Source organism: Tursiops truncatus, chromosome 11 (genome assembly GCF_011762595.2).
Source record: "Tursiops truncatus isolate mTurTru1 chromosome 11, mTurTru1.mat.Y, whole genome shotgun sequence".
Lineage (NCBI taxonomy): Eukaryota > Metazoa > Chordata > Mammalia > Artiodactyla > Delphinidae > Tursiops > Tursiops truncatus.
Window position 1 is genome coordinate 789,215 of NC_047044.1, and position 21,404 is coordinate 810,618.

General features: G+C 46.9%; 1 protein-coding gene across 14 annotated transcripts in view; it reads right to left on the reverse strand.

The window, feature by feature from the left end:
* Positions 1 to 21,404, reverse strand: part of ZBED4 (zinc finger BED-type containing 4) — a 37,421-nt gene that overhangs the window by 15,858 nt on the left and 159 nt on the right. Inside the window, exons 2-5 of one of the 14 annotated variants that reach the window (XM_073788031.1) lie at positions 19,382 to 19,460; positions 14,633 to 14,762; positions 12,266 to 12,468; positions 5,822 to 5,924 (exon numbers count right to left, since the gene is read on the reverse strand). The exons of 1 other annotated variant lie outside the window; for it this stretch is intronic. The gene's annotated coding sequence lies outside the window, so the exon portion shown is untranslated. 12 more of the 14 variants (XM_033865804.2, XM_073788029.1, XM_033865801.2 and 9 more) reach the window with 12 other exon arrangements.

Below are 21,404 nucleotides of genomic sequence, written 5' to 3' on the forward strand. Positions count from 1 at the left end.
CAAGTCAGACACTGGACTCAGTCACGCTTCAAATCCACACTGTCATGGATATACGAGCCTCGAGGTATGCATAGAAAGGAATTCCGTAATGGGAAATTAAAACAGAAAAGTTTGTTCCTTGACTTCTTTTACAAACCAGTTACACAATGAAAATACCCTCTAAGTAGACATAATCCCCCAAGAAGACACACAGATGGCCAAACGGCACGTGAAAGGCTGCTCAACGTCACCAATTGTTAGAGAAACGCAAATCAAACTACAGTGAGGTCCCACCTCCCACCTGTCAGAATGGCCATCATCAAAGAGTCTACAAATAATAAATGCTGGAGAGGGTGTGGGGAAAAGGGAACCCTCCTACACTGTGGGTGGGAATGTAAATTGGTGCAGCCACTATGGAGAACAGTATGGAGGTTCCTTAAAAAGCTAAAAATAGGGCTTCCCTGGTGGCGCAGTGGTTGAGAGTCCGCCTGCCGATGCAGGGGACATGGGTTCGTGCCCCGGTCCGGGAGGATCCCACATGCCGCGGAGCGGCTGGGTCTGTGAGCCATGGCCACTGAGCCTGCGCGTCCGGAACCTGTGCTCCGCAACGGGAGAGGCCACAACAGTGAGAGGCCCACGTACCACAAAAAAAAAAAAAAAAAAAGCTAAAAATAGAGTTACCATATGATCCAGCAATCCCACTCCTGTGCATATACCCAGAGAAAACCATAGGTGAAGATACAGGCATCCCAATGTTCATAGCTGCACTATTTACAGTAGCCAAGACATGGAAACAACCTAAATGTCCATTGACAGAAAATGGATAAAGAAGATGTGGCACATATACACAACGGAACATTACTCAGCCATAAAGAAGAATGAAATAATGCCATTGGAGCAACATGGATGGATCTAGAGATGATCACACTAAGTGAAGTCAGAAAGAGAAAGACAAATATCATAAGATATCACTTATATGTGGAATCTAAAAAAATGATACACATGAACTTATTTACAAAACAGAAACAGACTCTCAGACATAGAAAACAAACTTATGGTTACCAAAGGGGAAAGGTCGGGGGGAGGGAAAATCAGGAATTTGGGAGTAACATATACACATTACTATATATCCAAAAAGTGAGAAAAAGATGGTAAAGAGAAAATACTAAGACTTGGTAAGGTCCACCCATCTAATTTTAGCCCTTCTAATTAACAGGTGTGTAAAGGTATCTTATTCCGGCCTTAATTGGCAATCTCCTTAATGACTGATAATGTTGAACATTTTATGTGTGTATTTGCCATTTGCTTCTCTCCGTTGGTGAAGCATCTGTTCACGTGTTTTGCCCACGTTTTCACAGACTGTGTATTTTCTTAGAGTTCTTTACATGCCTGGAAAGAAGCCCTTTATCAGGTATATGATTCCAGTCTGTAGCTCGTCTTTTCATTCTCTTAACAGTATTTTTGGAAAAGAAATGCCCTTAATTTTAGTGAAGTCCAATTTACCAATTTGTTCTTTCATGGACTGTACTTTTGGGGTTGTATCTAAGAAAGGTTTTCTCCTGTGTTTTCTAGAAGTTTTATATTTTATACTTAGATCTTTGAAAGATTCAAATTCATTGTTTTGCATATGAATATCTAATTGTTCAAACACCATTTGTTGAAAAGACCATCCTTCTCAACAAAAGGATGCCTTTGTAACTTCGCTGGAAATTAGTTGCATGTGAGTGCCTATGCTCGTATGATTTGTCCACAAATGTTGGCAGCAAACTGTTTATGTGTATAAACATGATATAAGTGTGTGTGTATATTGAACAAACTGTACCCTTTAAATAAGTGCAGTTTATTGTATGTCAGTTACACCCAATGTGAAAAAGTATGAGATGTGTATGTACACTGGTCTGTGCCCCCAGTTTCTGGCACAGAGCCCCTAAGACCCTTGGCAGTTCCTGAGTGACAGGAACATCTCCTGTTCTAACGGGGTGACTCCTGGATGGAGGCCCAGGACCAGAAAGAGCCGCGGCCAGAAACTTGGAACTCTCAGCCACACCCCCACCCCCCAGGATGGGCTGGAGACTGAGTTAATACTGACCACGCCCATGTGATGAAACCACTATAGAATCCCAGTGGTCGGGGGTTAGGGGAACTGCTGGGCTAGTGAACACAACCACGTGCCGGGCGGGTGACGCACCCCAACTCCGGGAGGACAGAAGCCCCTGCACTCAGGACCCTCCCAGACCTCGCCCTGTGCATCTTCACGTGGCTGTTCACCTGTGTCCCTTATCGTATCCTTTTCCTACAATAAACCAATGCGTGTCAGTAAGGGTTCCCTGAGTTCTGTGAGCCACCCTAGCACTTTATTGTGGGAACCCAGACTTAAGCCGGTTGGTCAGAAATACAGGGGACAACTGGGGTTGGTGTCTGAATGGGAGCGGTCTTGTGGGACTAGGCCCTGACCTGGGGGATCTGAGGATGACTTCAGCTGGTGGTGTCAGAACTGAACTGAGGGACAGCCAGCTGGTGCTGGAGAACGGCCAGCGTGGACACAAGACCACATATCGGTGGCCAGACGTGAAGCCATTCTGGGAGGAGAGCATCAGAGGAAAGAAGACACAGGACACAGCCTACACAACCAACGAAGTTGTATTTTAAGAAAGGCAGGGATTGTCAGGTTGGGTAAAAAACTAAGACGAACTATATGCTGCCTACAAAAAACACGTTAAACATCAAGACACAAATAGGTTCAAAGCAAAAGGACAGAAAAGGTGCGGCACACTAACACCAACCAGGAGCAAGCTGGCGCGCCTAAGTCAGCGCGAGGTGGGGATGCAAGAACAACACAGAAGGATGACAAAGGGGTCAGTTCATCAGGCATGCACACAGCTACCAACAGACTTTCCAAATGCATGAAGCAAAGCTGACAGACCTAAAGGGAGACTTGACCAAAATTACAGATGGGATTTCACACCCCCATTCAGTAGTTAACTGAACAATTAGACAGAACGGCAGGAAAGATAACGGAAGACTTTAAATCACGATCATCAGCTTGACCTAAATGACATTGATGGAACAGTCCAAACAACAACGGAATATCACTTAAAGGTGGACACAAAACATTCATCAAGACAGACTGTTCTCTGGACAGTAAAGCAAATCTCAATACATTTAGAAGAACTGAAATCAAACGAAGAATGGTCTCTGACAATAAGGGAACAGAATGAGAAATCAACATCAGAATGACATCTGGAAAAATCCTAAATATCTTCAAATAAATAACACTTCTATATTAAGCCGAGGGTTAAAGAAAAAAAATCACAAGGAAAAGTAAAGCAAATTTAATCCCAAAGCAAACAAAGGGAAGGACACAATAAAGAAAAGATTTGAAATCACTGAAATTGGGGGCGTGGGGGAAGAGGCAGGGGAGGAAAAAAAAAAAATCAATGAAACCTAACACCGGTTCTTTCGACAGATCAACAAAATTGGCAAACTTCTACAGACTGATTAAAGAAAACAATGGTAAAGACATAAAATTACCTATAGCAGGAACTAAAGAGGGGATTTTTCACCAAAGATCCTACAAATGCAAAAAGATAGTAAGGAAATAGATGAGTGACTTTATGATGGTAAATTCAGCAGCTTAGATGAAACGGGTAAATCCTGGAAAGACACACATTACAAAAACTCACGTAAGAGATAACCTGAACAGCCCTCTATCTCTTTTAAGAGCTGAACTTGTAATTAAAAACCTTCCCTTAAAGAAACTTCCAAGCCAAGATGGCTTCACTGGTGAATTTCACCAAACATTAAAGAAAAAAAGCCTGGTGAAACACAAACTCTTCCAGAAAATAGAAGGAACACGTCCCAAGTCTTTTTTAAGAGGCAGTATGACCCTGACTCTAAAACAAGCAAAGACATTAGAAGACAAGAATCAGATTCATACCCCTATGATCATAGAAAAACCTTAAGAAAATGTAGCAAGTTCTTAAAAATTTAACAAATCAAATTCAGCACATTAAAGATAATACACCGTGAGTAAGAGGGGTTCACCATAAGCATGTCTGGTTTAACCTTCAATGTTCAACCAACAGAATTCACCACATTAATGGAAAAAAGGAGGAAAACCATAGAGTCATGTCATTAGATGCAGAAGAACATTTAACATCATTTCTATTCCTATTCACGACAGAAACTCTCAGCAAGGTAGGAAGAGAGGAGAACTTCCTCAACCTTACGAGGGCTTTTAGGAGCGCTCTACGGTTACCGTCACGCTGGGCAGGGAAAGCTCAGGAACGAGGCAAGGACCCCCCACCCCCGCCTCACACTTGCACCCAGTGTCACACTGGGGGTCCAGGCAAGAGGCAGGTCAGGAAGGAAAGGTCACACTGCTTTAGTCACAGAAGACACAGTCCCCTATGTAATAAAGGTTATAAGGCCTCTGTGAGGAAGTGCTGGACCTCAGTATGCTTAGGAAGGTCACAGGCTCAAGGTCACTCTGCCCTGCAGCTCCTTCCCTTACGGCCTCGGTGCCCGGATGTCTTCTCAGTCCTGGGCAGCCTCGTCCTCATTCCTCTCTCCGGGTCTGGGAGAAACCAGCTCTTCTCCCTTCATGGCAAACATTACATCCCCGGTTGACTCTGACTCTCTCTGGAGACGCTCCTGGGGCAAGAGCACGGCGTGACGAGAATGGGAGAGCCAACAGTGACTGTTTACCGTGGGTTCAACCTGCGTTGTCTCACTTAAACCACATGAAAATCTTTCGAGGAAGATTCAGTTTGCGATTTCTCCTTCTACACACGAGGACCCTGAGGTTTAGAGAGGGTGAGAAACACGTCCAGGGCACACGGGTGGAGACAGGCCACTGCTCACATGCAGAAGTGAGTACTGGAAGCCCTGGGGGGCCAGAGCGGTGCACAGAAGACAGGAGTGCAGGAAGAAGAAGAGATGTGGCTGTGAGTGCAGCGACATGGACGGACCTGGAGATGATCACTCTGAGTGAGTGAGAGAGAGACACATACCACGTGAGATCACTTATATGTGGAATCTAAAATACGACACAAGTGCACTTATCTACAAAACAGACTCAGACTTGTGGTTGCCAAGGAGGAGGGCGGGCGGGGGAGGGAAGGATTGGGAGTTTGGGAGTAGCAGGTGCAAACTAGCATCTATAGGATGGATAAACGACAAGGTCCTACTGTACAGCACAGGGAACTCTATTCAGTATGCTGTGATAAACCACAACAGAGAAAAACCAGGAAAAAAAAAAGGCAGTTCAGATCAAAGACTTCAGAGCACAGATTCGAGAGTCCCTACAAACCCCAAGCAAGATTTAAAGAAAAAGAAACAAACAGTGTTAAAAACAAGAGATAAAGCAGATAAAAGTGACCAGGGAGGGAGGCGCACCTGTAAATACCACCGAAATCCAGACTCTGGGAAACTCTACAAGACAAACAACCCAGCTTCTTTAACAAATTATACTTGAATTCTGGTCTGAATCAGCAAACTGTACAAGAACATTTTTTAGACTATGTGGGAAACTTGGATACTGAAGTAACATTCGATATTAAGTAATTCTTCATTTATCAAGGTATAAAGATACTGTAGATAAAACGTTTCAAAGAATCCCATCTTTTCAAGATACTTACTGAAAACTATCCCAATGAAATATGGTTTCCGGTACCTGCTTTAACATAACTGGGTGGGGGGAGGGACACAGATGAAACAACAGCAGCCCTGAGCTGGTAATTGTTAAAGCCAGGTGATGAGTGCACAGGTCATCACACTAGTATATATTACACCACTTCCATAGGAATTATTTTAAGAAAACATAACTAGACAGACTACTGACCTTTCAAGAGAAGCAACGTAAACCAGGAGACAAAGGAATGCTATCTTCATAGTTGTGAAAAAATAAAAGCCAAACCAGAATTCAATACTCAGCAAAAATACTCCTGCAGGAATTAATATGAAATAAAAACACCGTCAGACAAATCAAACACAGAATGTGTCACCAGGTGACCTGTACTGAAGCAAATGCAAGAGTGTTCTTCAGGCAGAAATAATCCCACCTGGAAATTCAGTGACGCACAGAAAACGACACGAGTTAACAAAACAGCAATGGTGGGTAAAGAGCGAGGTGCTTGCTGCGCCCGCTGTCACTGCGGTGCCTTTGTTTCTAGGCCCTTTCAATGGAATTAAGTAAAAACCATTAATACACACGTACGCCTACATGCACACGCACAGGTGGATAAAAACCACATGTTCACGCTGACGCCTCCAATTTCAATCCAACATCCCAGGATCACCCGAGCCTCCCCAGTTCCGTATCTGTAACTTCTTTCTCCAATTGCATGAAATCTGGCTCCCACTAGCCTTAAAAGACTTGCTCATTTGCTCAATCCTTCAATATTCAGAAAGTACTTTCAGAACGCTGACCCATACCACCGAGGAAACACAAGCTTCTGGACAGAAATATCAGTTTATACTTTTTGTCTTGGGGCTTGAGGTATACAAACAAGCACCGTGTCCAAGAGTCTCTCGGGTCAGTTTTTCCTCTTAAGTGTAGTTATTCATGCACTTGAACTTCAGTTAAGTTCACTGTTTCAGTTGGCAATACAGCACAGAACTAAAGGAGCAAACCCACAACCTCATGGATGAGACCAACAAGAAGACAAACCTGACGAGGGATTTCCTTCCCTCCAAAATACAAGCCAACAGGACAAACCAAGAATGTATGCACGGCCCATGCGGTACTAGATCTGTATAGGCGGAAAGAGAAAGCAGCCCTGGGCATGTGGTTACTGATAGTCCCAAAGGAGCCAACAGATACTCACCGGAAGCCCCGAGGACCAAGCTGCTGAGACTGGGAGGGGCTCTCTGCACTCAGCAGAGTGGACGTATGTCAGGGGTCCAGCGTAAGGTCCAAAGAGGCTGGAGAAAAACCACCCAGCCCATGCCTCCTCCAGGACAAAGACCCATTTCAAAGAGGAACTGCTGGGAACAGACTCTAAATTGAGCAGTTCAGGGACAAAAGAAACAGCAAAGGAAGGGTAGAGAAGGAGAACTCTCACGACGCAGGCACTGCTCAGAGTGGTAGGTGAGGACCTCCATGACCCAGTGGCTGCAGGACAGCAAAGGCAGCGCTAGGCAGTGTCAACATCAAACTGTTCACAACCCTGGGGGTTAAGCAAAGGCTTGCAGCAATCCGAGGAGCATTTATTTAAGAAGAACTGTGGGAGCTCGTTAGAACATTTCACTCCCATCCTTCCTTCCCCACAGGAACCACAGGACCACGGGAGCTGTGAGGAACAGCAGCCTTGCAGCCACCAGAGGGGCAGACCTGGCCTGCGGTCCCTCAGAAAGTCCCACTGTCTGCAGCACTGTCACCATGTGACCTTTGTCACAGGTCCCTGGAAAAGCCCTGCTCACAGGGCATGGTAGTTATTTGACCCGATTCAGAGCCTTCAATGGGAAAAGCCCTCTCCCTGGGCTTCTGCTGAAAAGCAAACAGCTGCACTTCTGTAACATCACAGTTGCCTAACCCTGCAACTCCAGCGGGGCAAACAAGAGCCTGGCCAAAGGCTGAGAAGGAAGATGGGGGGGACAAGACGTCTGCAGGGAGCTGTGAAAGGCTCTGACACGTCCCTGCAGCTGTAGAAGAACAAGCCCAGGAGAGACCTGCGGGGCCACCCCATCTCTCACCTCTGGCTGACCTTGAAGCCCTGTGCAAGGAGAAGGTTAATGCTTGTCCCAACACACACACGCACATGCACAGGCACAGGCACAGGCACACGCAGCTCTTGGCAAAGATGGCAAGTGCATCTGTTGGCAGCGTTTAAGGAAATCATTCAGCTCAGTGGATTTCAGGAAATCACTGACACCAAGCTAACCAGGCAGAGACTGAAGTGTCCAAACACTACAAGGAGTACAGCCTTTTCAGAATTAGTCCAGGAAGGTCACTAAGGGAACAAACAGGCAAAACCAGAACAAACCCCCAGCAATAACAAATGATGTCCAGTTTTCCACAAAAACAAAAAAGTGACAAGATGCGCAAAAAAAAAGCAGGGAAGTATGGCCCACACATGGGGGAAAAATGAACCAAGACACTGTTCCTGAGGGCGTCCAGAGGTTGGACTTACTAGACAAAGACTTTAAATCAGCTACTCTAATAAGCTGAAAGAACTAAAGGAAACCACATATAAAGACACTACAGGAAAGTAGGACAATGTCTCCCCAAGTAAGTATCAGTATAGAGAGAAAAATTATGAAAAAGAACCAATTATGAAATTAGAAATTATGGAGCTGAAATGCATAACTGTAATGAAAAATTCACTAGAGGGGCGTGGTAGCCAGCAGAAGAAAGAATCAGCAAACCTGAAGGGAGGCCAACTAGAACAGCAAGACAGAAAGTCAGTGAGGATACAGAAGACCTGAACAGTGCTGTTAACCAGCTTGCACTGGCAGATCTACACAGGGCTCCATCCAACAGCAGCACAATACTTATCCTTTTCAACTGCACACAAAACATTCCACAGTACAGACCAGAGGCTGGGCCATAAAACAAATATTAATAAATTTAAAAGAACTGAAATGATACAAACATATCCTTCAACCAGAATGAAGTTAAATTACAAGACAGTAACAGAGGAAAATTTGAAAAATCAATAAATATTTGGAAATAATAACACATTTCTAAATAACCCACAGGTCAAAAAGAAACTACAAGGGAAATTAGGAAGTATTTTCATCTGAATGAAAATAAAAACACAACAAACCAAAATACATGAGATGCAGCTAAATTGGTGCTCAGAGAGAAATTTATAGCTTTAAATACCTATATTAGAAAAGAAGAAAGATCTCAAATCAATAATGTAAACATTCACCTCCAGATAAAAAGAAAACAAAAGCAAACTAGAAAAAGAACAGACCAAACCAAGGTAGGAAAAAGGAAATAATAAAGATTAGAGTGGATGCTAATGGAATAGAAAACAGAAAAGTGATATAGAACTTCAATGAAACTGAAAGTTGGTTCTTTGAAAACACTGACAAAATTGACAAATCCCTAGCTACATTAACCAAGAGAAAAAGAAGACATAGATTGCGAAAACCTGGGAGCATTACCACTGCCTCCTCAGAAACTAAATGAGGGACTTCCCTGCGGTCCAGTGGTTAAGACTTTGTCTTCCAGTGCAGGGGGTGTGGGTTTGATCCCTGGTCAGGGAGATAAGATCCCACATGGCTTACGGCCAAAAAAACCAAAACATGAAACAGAAAGCAATATTGTAACAAATTCAATAAAGACTTTAAAAATGGTCCACATCAAAAAACCTTAAAACAACAAAAAAAAGTAACTAACTGAAATGTAAGACAGGACCATGAACAACTGTCTACCAACAAATTCAACAACTTACATGAAATGGAAAAATTCCTACAAAGTAACAAATTAACTAAAGTGACTCAAGAAGTAACAAAATCAGAATAGACCTATAGCAAGTAAAGACATTGAATTAGTAACTTAAAATTTTCCCATGAAGAAAAATGTAGGCCCAGATGGCCTCACTGGTGAATTTTATCATTTACAGAAGAAATGATATCAATACTCCATGAACTCTTTGGAAGAGGATAGAATACTTTCCAGTTTATTCTAAGAGGTCAGTATCACCTGGGTACCAAAGCCAAAGACATAACAAGAAAACTACAGATATTCCTAGATACACAACGTAAAACATGAAAGTGGAAGCCGCCACCTTTTCAGTAGTAGATAAAGACCGCAGACTAGGAAGCACCATGAGTTAGGACAAGTCATCCTCAGCCACCTCTCCTTCTTGAATGTGAAAAATTAGTATCAGGACTTCCCTGATGGTGCAGGGGTGAAGCATCCGCCTGCCAGTGCAGGGGACATGGGTTCAAGCCCTGGTCCAGGAAGATCCCACATACCGCGGAGCAACTAAGCCCCACGAGCCACAACTACTGAGCCTGCGAGCCACAACTACCGAGCTGTGAGCCACAACTACTGAGCCTGCACTCTAGGGCCCGCAAGCCACAACTACTGAGCCCGTGAGCCACAACTACTGGATCCCGTGCACCTAGAGCCTGTGCTCCACAACAAGAGAAGCCACCATGATGAGTAGCACGTGCACCACAATGAAGAGTAGCCCCTGCTCGCTGCAACAAAGACCCAATGCAGCCAAAAATAAAATATAAATAAATACATTTATTTAAAAAACAAAACAAAACTAGTATCAGATAAAAATGAGTGTGGCAGGCAGAGTAATCGGTCCTCAAAGAAGTGCACGTCCTAATCCTCAGACCTGTGATTGTGTTAGGTTACAAAGCAAAGTAGGATTATTAATAAGGACGCAGATGGAATTAAGGTTACTGATCCAGGATAATAAGAAGACTATCCTGGATTATCTGGGTGGACCCAATGTTACCACAAGGACCTTTAAAAGTGGGAAGAAGAGGCAGAAGAGAGACTTCACAAGGTCAGAGAGATGCAGTGTTGCTGGCTTTGAAGACAGAGGGGGGGGGGCCCACATCCAAGGACACAGGCAGCCTCTAGAAAGTGTAAAAGGCAAGGAAGCATTCACTGCTAGAGCCTCCAGAAAGAAAGGCAGCCTGCCAACATCTTGATTTAAGCTCAGTGAGACCCATCTCAGATTTCTGACCTCCAAAGTTATGCTGTTTTCAACCACTCTGTGATAATTTGTTAAAGCAGCACTAGAAAACTAAAACAATAAGCAACAGGAAAGAATTAAGGTCAAATCCTACAAAAGGATAAGAGAAAAAAAATGAAGACCAGAAAAAATCTCTATAGATAATGAAAGCACACTAGAAAAATATAAGCACAAATTACATGAAAACTATAACTTATTTCAAAAGAAGCTAAAGAAATTAAGAAAATAATACAAAAGAACAAAATAAATCAGAATAGAAAAACACTGAAATGAGGTTATGGATCCTAAGAAAATATTACAAATAAAAGTAAAATGTCATTTTACAAATTGCAAATCATGAGGCTAGGAGAGAAGAAGGGGAAAGTTGGAGGGGGAAGAAAGAGAAAGCCCTATCTGTTCAAACAAGAGAACGAAGCCAGCAAAAAGGGTGGGTGGTGGCCGTGGGCTGTGTATACGGCCTCCCTGTAACCTGAAATCTTCAGCAAAATAAACACACACGCTCAAAAACAAAAAGTAAAATGCCATTTTAAGAATAAAGACTAAGTTAGAAGCAACATAAGAACAAATAAACCCCACAGATGATTTCTTAAGATAAACAGAAGAGTTTAGAAAATAAAGTTTTTTAATGAAGAAGAAATGAAGAGCTAAAAAAGACTCAGGAGAAGCTGGCCAATTGAAAACACACGCAAAGAAGATCTAACACATGTATAATCAGAGCATCCCCCACAGAAAAAGGAGGGCACAAAGCAAAAGAAGAGAACACTAAACACTTTGAAATAAAAATTGTAAAACTACGTATATTGAAAGAGCATATCGTAAAGCTGAGAAAATCCATCCTTAACAATTAACACTGAGGTATATTCTAGGAAAACCACTGGACTTAAAAAAAAAAGAAATGCCATTGAGGGGAAAACCAAGGTCACGTACAAGGGAAAGAAAATAAAATTGTCATGAGTTTGACAGCTATGTTTTATGCTATAAGACAACAGAATAACATATTTAAGATATCTGAAGAAAAAATATGTGAGCCAAGCATTTTATATCCAGTCAACCTGGCTTACAAGTATAAGAGACACAGAAAAACTATTATCAACGTGCAAGAATTCAGGAAATATTTTTCCTTGAGTCCTCCCAGAGAAATCTAACAGAGAACGAACCTCAACCAAAAAGTCTAGAGAAACACTGATCAAAGGACCGTGTGAGTGCTCAGTATACACTTCCTCGCAGGACTAAGACCGAGTGAGGGTCTCCGGGAGAGAGCACAGTAGGCAATGGTCACCGTGCTTCCACGTAGAGCCCGAATCACTGCAAAGAGGGATGGGAAGACAATGGGAAGTCTTTGGCAAAAAGTATCAACCTGTTTTCAGTAACGACACAGCCACTGTTACTCGGAGACTGAGGTGTGTACAGTGAAAGTGAAGCAGAGGAGTGACCAGCAATAGCACAAGACTGTCACCTCCCATGTCCTTGAGAACCGGCATCCTCAGACAGAGACAGAGACCCAGGGCAAGAAAGGTCAAATGCACATCCTACAGTCGGTGAGCAGGACACCTACCCCAGCTCTGCTCACTGCAAAGACCTAAAAACAGTGACCAACCCAATGGGAATGAGCTTACCTGACATCCAGACTATAGTTGTGAAACATCATTTCCCATTAAAGAAGACCAGGGCTTTTGAAGGAATGGCTGATTGCAGGTCTTGGGCAGGAAGAATACAAAATGAGCCTAGAATATTCTGGCACACCAGAGAGCAAGGAACCTCTGAGAGAGGACGAGAATTGTGTCAGAAGGATCTAGGCGCCAACTTGTAAGGGCTCCCACTGTCCAAAAAAATGAGATAATTTGAACGTAAATAAGGACTGTCATAATAATGCATTAAAGCACATCAAATATGTTAAATCTATGAGTGCATATCACCGAAATAAAATGCTCAATTGGTCACCTTTGGAGGATGATGGGAAACTTGATAAAGAAGCAAGAGTTTTTCTTCAGTTTCCTACATAAACTACAGCACCAGATAACCACGGAGGAGCTAAGGACAGGGTCCTCTTACTCCAAGACCAGCTCGTGAACAAAGACGCAGTAACTGAGCCGGAACGTCCCTGTCCCATAACTTTTACTGATTAATGCCTGCAGGTCTGTGTATCGCTGGCTGCCAACAGCAAAGAGAACGAGAGCCTCACACACGAGGTCCTTCCTAAGGGAGCATCACAGCAGCCAGGAAGGAGGCTGAACCTCATCAGGCCTTAGATCCACCACCAATTTAAAGGAAATCAGGCAAGAGCAGGCAAACACATTAAACCACACCTGAGGCCGTGGCTGGCAAAATCCAGACTGAGAAACACGAGTGCAGCCACCTGGCTTCTTCCACACCAAACTCCCACGGGAGGAGGGGGTGCCCTGTAGGTAAGGGACTGAAACGTCGCGTGAAAAACAGGCAACCCTTAACTACTGCTTAAAGACGTGCAATCCCGTCATAAAACTACGAAGAAAGGGAAGTATCTGGCATCAAAGGGAGGGATGTGGCTGGGATAGGGCACGTGGAAGGATGCCAGGGAGGGCAGAATTTTCTCTCTTGACCCAAGGGATGGTTACAAAAGTGTCCACCTTATCAAAATCCATCAAGCTATTAATTTATGCAGTTTGTCTCTGTGCCATACTTTATTTTTATCTTAGGCTGTGTCAGGTCTTAGTTGCAGCACGCGTGATCTTTGTTGAGGTATGCAGGATCTTTTCCGTTGTGACGCACAGGCTTCTCTCTAGTTGTGGTGTGCGGGTTTTTTCATCTCCAGTTGTGGCGCGCATGCTCCAGGGTGCGTGGGCTCTATAGTCTGCGGCACGCAGGCTCTCTAGTTGAGGCGCACGAGCTCAGTAGTTGCCCCGTGGCATGTCAGATCTTAGTTCCCTGACCAGGGATCGAACCTGAGTCCCCTGCATTGTAAGGTGGATTCTGTACCACTGGACCATCAGGAAAGTCCCCCTGTGCTATACTTTAAGATAAAAAGGTTTTAAAAAAAGAAAAAAAGGTTTTTAAAAACCTCATGAGGGGCTTCCCTGGTGGTGCAGTGGTTAAGAATCCACCTGCCAATGCAGGAGACACGGGTTTGAGCCCTGGTCCGGAAAGATCCCACATGCTGTGGAGCAACAAAGCCCGTGTGCCACAACTACTGAGCCTGCGCTCTAGAGCCCGCGAGCCGCAACTACTGAGCCTGCACGCCTAGAGCCCGTGCTCTGCAACAAGAGAAGCCACCGCAATGAGAAGCCCATGCACCGCAACGAAGAGTAGCCCCCGCTCACCACAAGTAGAGAAAGCCCGTGTGCAGCAACGAAGACCCAACGCAGCCAAAATAAATAAATATATAAAATAAAATATTTTTTCCAACTTTAAAAAAACACACACACAAAAAAACACCTCATGAAACTATCGTGACACAGGCAAGGACCATCCCAGCAGGAGGGAGGCCCCACCCCACTGCCCTCGGCACAGATGGGAGGGTCAGGCGGGCCTGGGGTGTAAACGCACCTACACATGTGAACGTGCATCTGGAACGTGGTCATCAGGAGAGACTTTCACCTTCTATTTTATGTATTTCTCTACTACTGGGCTAGTTTTGTACATATTATTTCAAAATCATAGATAACAATGATGTTTCTTTTTCTTTTTTTTTTTGGCCACACCGCACAGCATGGGGGATCTTAGTTCCCTGACCAGGGGTGGAACCAGGGCCCCCTGCATTGGAAGCATGCAGTCTTAACCACTGGACTGCCAGGGAAGTCCCTGTTGTTTCTATTTTAGGAAAAATGCTGTCATTTGCTCTAGCAGCTTACTACTGAAGAAAATAATTTTTCTACTATTTTAGCACCAAAGTTTCAAAAAGACAAAAAAGCACGTTAGCTTTAGTTTTCCAACCACAAAAGGATTATGTTGCTGAGGCATTGTTGATAATTTTCTATGTGTGTGAATAACAATTTGGTTTTTGTCACCTGTCCTAAAACTTTGGAGGCTACTCTGGCCTTGAAAGGCGAGGGCTACCTATTCACCATGCGTCTGGACGGCATCTGGAACCAGCCTTTCCGTGGTTCTGCTTCTGTTCTCCAGCAAATCAGATTTAGTCTAAAATAAAATCAATCAGCATGAGTATTAAATAGGGCAATCAATGACAATAAGGGAAACGGTCCTTCTAGAACAAATCCCATCAGTTTCCTTGTTGTGGGTGCTGCCCGCAGCCCCTGGCCCCCAGGGCGAAGGGTGCCCCGTCTCACTCAGCCCCACTCATCTCTTGATAGCTAGAGGACCGCTCTGAAGCACCGAGGAGATTGAGAAAATACAGGTACACTTGAACAGTGAGCACGGCGATCCTAAATTATGAGCAGAGACTGGAGGGAGAGGATGATGAGGGGTAGAAAGGAGGCATCCAAAACCCACATTTTCTGAAATTCACTTTACATTTTTTAGTTTCAAAGCCGAAAACACCTAAAAGTAGCGGTAGCTAATCAGAGGATCCTTTCCATGGGCTAGTTACAAATATATGCGTGTGTGCTTATTTTTGCAGGATAAAGCAGAAATAAAAACGGTTGCTGGGCTTCCCTGGCGGCGCAGTGGTTGGGAGTCCGCCTGCCGATGCAGGGGACACGGGCTCGTGCCCCGGTCCGGGAGGATCCCACATGCCGCGGAGCGGCTGGGCCCGTGAGCCATGGCCGCTGAGCCTGCGTGTCTGGAGCCTGTGCTCCGCAACGGGAGAGGCCACAACAGTGAGAGGCCCGCGTACCGCAAAAAAAAAAAAAAAGTTGCCTATAGGGGCTTCCCTGGTGGCGCAGTGGTTAAGAATCCTCCTGCCAATGCAGGGGACACAGGTTCGAGCCCTGGCCCGGGAAGATCCCATATGCCACAGAGCAACTAAGCCCGTGTGCCACAACTACTGAGCCTGAGCTCTAGAGCCCACGAGCCACAGCTACTGAGCCCGTGTATCACAACTACTGAAGCCCGCACGCCTAGAGCCCGTGCTCCGCAACAAGAGAAGCCACCGCAATGAGAAGCCTGCGCACCGCCAACGAAGAGTAGCCCCCGTTCGCCACAACTAGAGAAAGCCCGCGTGCAGCAGCAAAGACCTAATGCAGCCAAAAATAAATTAATTAATAAAAAAAAGAAAAGAAAAAGACATTTTTTAAAAATCAAAGAAATTAAGTAAAACTATATAATTTTAAATCTGCATTGAAAATATAACTCTTGATGTTGTAAAAATACATTTCCTAGCTCTGTGCACCAGACCAACACTTAAAGCTGCAATAATACCCAAAGACAACAAACAGATCGAATACCTAGATCTTGGTTTCTAAATACCTTCTGCACTAAAGGGAACCAAAGTGCTCTGCAGAAAGAGCTGACTGCAGCTCTGGCAAAGGAACGGAAGGTGGCGGAAGGGAAGTGCTGCCAGGATGATGCCAAAGCAGCACCCGGAGCCGGCTTCGCCGGGGCTCCCGACGGGTCAGTCACAACCATCTGAACACCAGAGAAACAGAACCAGAGGACTTTAATAGATTACAATGTAATGAATAAATGAAAACCTGTTAGTCGGCACTGATACTCAAAGAAGAAAAAGGACAAACAAAAACATTTGCCACAATGCAGGTGAATATTACAGCCACTGCTCCCCAGAAAGAGGTGATACAAGGAGAGAATTCAGCACTTTTCCTGTCTTCCTTGAATGTAACGGGCAAGGGAAACACAGATGAAATACAGAAAGAAAGAACAACAGCCCTAGAAAGTGGGCGTCAGTCCCAAAAGGACAGCCTCTGAGGGTGGCAAACAGGAAGCCCGGCACCACCCGCGTGAAGACGTGCAGGTCCCCGGCTGGTGGCGTCCGAGGATGGGAAGCAGCTGTGGACACCGAGGGCCGACTATAACTTATCCTTGGATTTCCGACTATGCGGAGGGTGGCGCCCCCAACCGCCGGCCGTGTTGTTCAAGGGTCAACTGTAAACGACAAAGAAGGAAAATGGCAAACAAACCCAGAACATGGGACATTCGCGAGACAGCTGGCCTAGTCTCTTCAAAAAGTCAGTGTCACGGAAAAAAATGGGGGCGGGTTATTGTTCCAGAAAAAAAGTCTAAAGAGACAGACTCAGTGCAGTGACCTGGACTAGATTCTGGTTTGGAACAAACAAGCTAATAAACACAAGTAGGGAAATCGGACTGCGGCTTGGCCACTGAATGTGATGAGGGATTATCGTTCATTTCCTTCACAGCTGGACTGCTGGTGAGAGAGAAGAACATCCCTTTGCCTTTTCTTCTTTTTTGGGGGGCCACGCTCTGCGGCACGCGGGAGCTTAGTTCCCTGACCAGGGACTGAACCCAGGCCACGGCAATGCAAGTGCTGAAGCGCCAAGACCTAACCACTGGACCGCCAGGGAATTCCTCCCTTTGCCTTTCCTTAGAAGAAAAGGACACTTAGAGGTGAAGTGCCGTGACATCTGCAATCTCCTTAGAGAAGGTCTGGAAGCACCAGACAGGCGGAGGCGGCAGCCACGGCAGTGCCACGGCAACGTCGTGACACGTGCTCCATCTTGGGGCAGGTCGGAGAGCACCACGGACTGTTCTTCCAACTCTCCACAGCACAGCCTTTAAAACACAGAAGTGTATCTGCTTTCAGCTCAAAGTCCACGTGCTCCCCAAGAGCTGCAAGTACACCGAGGGCATCAGCGCCGCCGCCGGCACCCCTGCCTGGCTCGCCCTTGGACGTGGTAGTCTTTCCACCAAGGCTATAAATTAAGATCTGGTCCACGTCTGAGTAACTGTAGCACCTTCTGAGGGTGGAGAGCCATGACTCACATATTCCAGGGGTGGCAACAGCGTCAACTGCCTCCCATGCAGAAGTACCAGCACCCACTCACATGGAGAAGCCACCCCCCAGGCCTGGCCGAGCTGAGGCGGAGGACCCAGACCAGAGCCAGAGCCCACCGCAGAGAGGCGAACTCAGAGACCTAGAACCGGAGCCACTTCCACGAGATATGGCCAGAAAACCTGATAAGGCCACCCTGGAAACAAAGCACATTCCAGAGGAGGCAAACAGACTCCGTTCGGGGCGGCTGGTCCCTGTTCTACCCCTGAAACGTTCTGGGTCACAGACCAGGGCTATCTGGGTTGTTCCGCTCTGTCTTTTTGAGGGTCCCTTTACCCAATACCAGCACCTTTTCCCCGGCGTACAGGGCAGTCCCACCAGTGACAGGTTTGAAATTGCTGCCGTGGCTGGAAGCTGCTGGAAGAGTGTTTGGAGTCCTTTTACTTCCAAGATGGGGCACATGGCCTGCGGCAGAGTAACCGGAGCTCTCACCAAACAGCACACAGCTCCCTCCGCTGCTGCCTCTGTGGCACGAGAGCCACAAGGTAAGGCTCAGTTAGCCGTGGCCTTGGATGAAAACGCAGTCCCTTGGTTTACATCTGTGGGGGCGGGGCGCAGGCCACACAGACCAAAGAGCCATCACACAGAGCACCCGGCGGGTCAGCGGGGCACACCCCAGCCCAGCCCAGCATCAGTGGTTTCTACGACACAGACTTTGCGGGGGGGGGGGGGGGGGGGGGAAGGGCGGGGCCCGGCGGTTGGAAGGCCTTCACCTGAATGCGAGCAGAAACCAAGCAGAGTGGGCACCTGATCAAGGCTGGGAAGGGGGCTTTACGACAGGACATGGGCTCAAACGGAGGGGCCAACCTCTCCCACAGCAGTGGAGGCCCTGCTGCTTCTTACTCAGGGCCTCCACTCCATCACCCCCAGACCCTGCAGGGCGGGGCTCAGAGGTCCTCTCCCGCTAAAAGAGGTCTTCCTGGAGCACGCTTCTCACACTGCCATCACCCCCGCCCTCGCCTGCCCGTGCTCCTCCTGGAGCTCCCTTCTCTGGTTGGAGTCCATCCCACCATCACTACGTTAAGTTCTCCAATGGCAGGGCCTTCTTGTAAAAACCACCGTTGCCCCCAGCAGGTAGGACAGGGCCAGGTGCAGAGTAGAGAGGTGAGAAAACCTCATGCAGAGTCCAGCACCTCTGTCTCTCCTGGTCCCCTCTACCTCAGAAATAGGGGGCGTGAGAAGAAAAGACTTTATTTTATTCCTAACAACGCCTTCCAGGATTTGAACTACCAAAAGCACACATCAAACAATTAGCTAGGAAGTGATGTGAACTATTCCAGAATGATGCAAAGTCAGGCAATGACAAGTAGGGTGAGGGAGAAGGGCAGGAGAGACAGGGCTGTGGAAAGGGCTGAGCACCTGGAAGGTGACTGACAAGAAATCCGCTGTCACCCAGACACTGAAGGGAGGCCTGACCGAGAGGCTGCAGGACAGTCGGGGCTAGAGGCAAACTGTGCCTTTTGATGCAGCTAAATTCATCCAACACAAAACGTACATACGAACGATGGTTCCTACAGCTTATGTCAAGTACTGAGATGTAAACAGCACCTTAAATATCAAACAGTAACTAGAAGAATAACAGTCGCTGTCTCTCAGTCGCAAGCCTTGTGCAGAGAAGCTCAGAAGGAAACACAATGCTGGTGAGGGAGAGTCACGGGGGCCCCCAACCAACCATCAGAGGCTCCTCACTGTGCCTCAGAGTCGCTCACCTGCCCCCCTCCCCTCGCCAGGCAGACCTCACACTGAAGGAGGAGATCAGACCAGAGTTCAGATGATGAAGGAGCGGAAGCCAGGCAAAGAGAAACACACACACAGAGGGAAGGACAGCACTGACCGCCGTCACCGCTCTTCATGCCGCAACAGCTCCACTGCCCGGTGCTGGCCACGCTCCAAACTCCTCGCCAGACAGGGATCTGAAATACAGGTACACACGTTTCCTTTGCTACGTAAATTCCGCATCGGCTCCTTCGCGCAAACACAGAATTCAATCGGTGACCCTAAAAATTCACTTAAAACCTTTCCCCATGCGTCAGGAACATTCTCTGCACAGCTTGAGTTACTCACAAACCTCCTCCTCTGTGCGGTGACACTGAAAAACAGGGCAGAGTTTTCATGTCCAAAACCATCGGGAATTAGCCAGAACAGTGGAGGAGGAAGGGGTGTCAAGCAAACACCTGTGACGTGAACGCAAGTCTGAGCTTTCTTCCAAGATAGGAGATTACCTTCTTGAAGAGTCACAGACTCTCTCTTAAGTTTTCTAGATCTTTTCCTGAGAAAATGTAAATCATGATGAGCAGATATGATCTGTTTAAGGATTACAGGAAGTGTGCATCCCTGCACGGACAGCCCATTGGAAAACCCTGAGTACACGGTTTCCTCTCACAAGATAACTTTGTATGGAAATTAATTCATAATTGAAATTTGGCTTATTCAGAGCACTTTCTAAAAACTCCAACTAAATCCTTCATCGTCTCCTAATTTTATCACCATGATATAGAGAAAACCTCAAAAATTAATATAAAAAGTCACAAGGTTGCGCCATTATCATACTGGTGCGTGACCACACTCGTCTCATGAAAACCTAAAGTGGCTTCTTCAAAACTATGGACTTGATCTTAAAGCTGGAAGAAAAAAAAAAACCTATGGACTGATCTGATCAGAGTTAACTTCAAAGCAAAGAACTTCCCTTTTTTAGGAACATGAGAATGCCAACAGAAGTTTCTCCTGACGGCTCAGCTTGGCAGGGACTTGCTTCCAGAGAGGTGCATGTATTTGTCTACTGAAATTCACCCAAAATACAAGGAGAGTCAAGGGGGCTGGCAATTCTCTTAAGTAACAGGGATGGTGTGGGTCACAGAAAAAACACAAAAGAAGATACACAAATGACTCCACCTTTACTTCGGTCTAGAAAAACAACCGCAATTGGAAAACATACTTGAAATTATGCTTTGCAATTTGATTCATATTTTCACTACTTAAACTTGAATGGTCCTACCCAGAAACACGTACAATAGCTAAAAAGCATCAGAAGCATGTAGTAATAAGGAAGGTCTCATCTGCTTCCTAAGACAAACGTAAATAAGGCCCCTGGGTGCCTCTTCCTGGAAGTGCACTGAAAATAAAATACTGTATCTAGAGGAAAATCCTAAAAACGTAACTTGTAAGGCGATTCGCTGTAGTGGCGGAGGGCAAAGGACTTCAGGAAAGACGCCCAAAGAGCACCTGTCTGCTGCTGCGCGGAGCCGCCCGGCCGCTGTCCGGCGCCCCCCACCCCAGCACCGGGCTTCCCCCACGACTGCGGCGCCCGGTCCCGCCCCACGCGCACAGGCGCCCGCGTGGTCAGCGCGTAAACTTCACACCGGCCGGGCACTTCTGCCCCCGCGTTCTCCCGAGTCCCTGGGCCCGTGCCCCGTCTATCCCATCCCCGCGGCTGCGGCCGGGCCGGGTGTCCGCACCAACTTTCCACCACTTCAGGTGTTTCCTCCACCAAACCCTGCAGCCCGGAACACGCGCCCCGGGTGCGACCGTCCGCGGGCCCACCGCGCGCCAGCTGTCAGCCGGGCCGGGGGCGCGGGCCCGGCGCTCGGGCACCGTGGTCGAGTCGAGCGGCCCGGGCGGGGTCCCGGCGACGGGAGGCCGCGCCCCCGCCCCCCAACCCCCGGCCCGGCTCAGGCGACATCGCGGCGACCCCGGCCGCGGCCGCGGCCCCGGCCCGGCTCCCCGACCCCCGCGACCTCCGGCCCCCAGCCGGACTCCCGGCCCCGACCCCCGCGACCCCGGCCCCGGCCCGACGACGCGCCAGGACGGCCGGGCCCGGGTCGCGAGCTCGCAGCTGAGGCAGAGTCGGCGCCGGCCGC